Source organism: Arachis duranensis, chromosome 1, assembly GCF_000817695.3.
Source record: "Arachis duranensis cultivar V14167 chromosome 1, aradu.V14167.gnm2.J7QH, whole genome shotgun sequence".
NCBI classification, from domain to species: domain Eukaryota; kingdom Viridiplantae; phylum Streptophyta; class Magnoliopsida; order Fabales; family Fabaceae; genus Arachis; species Arachis duranensis.
In genome coordinates this window covers 100522259-100522797 of record NC_029772.3, presented here as the reverse complement: position 1 = coordinate 100522797, position 539 = coordinate 100522259, and positions in this window count along the sequence as shown.

Genomic DNA, 539 nt, shown 5'->3' with positions numbered 1-539 from the left:
TGATGCTATATAAGAGTTAAAAATTTCATCTTTTTTATCTAACCCAAACACATGTAGTTAATAAAAAAGTACTTTTGTACTAATCAGCACAAAATACGTAAATAGATAACATACTTCTATAAGTAGAAAATAATGCTATATGATGTTCTGATTATGAAATTTTGAGAATTCTTTTTTTTATTTTTTTATTTTTTTTTCTTGTGAATTTTTTATTAGAATAGGATTGAAGAAATTTGGGATGTTTTTTTAAGTTGAATGTTCTATAATTTTTGCTACTTATTTGGAAAGAAATTACATGTTTATAATGAGTAAGATTGTGATTGAGAAATGTTTGGGATATGTTTAGAAGAATCTAAAATTAATTTTAGAAGAAAATTAATAATCCAAATTATTAAAAAAAAGAGAGTACCTTAATAATGTATATATTATTCCACACACTTATCAAAAAACTATAACTCATTAGTAATATTTTTTTATTGTATATACCTTTTTGGTTACTTATCAAGTTATCATAACCAATATTATATATATATATATAT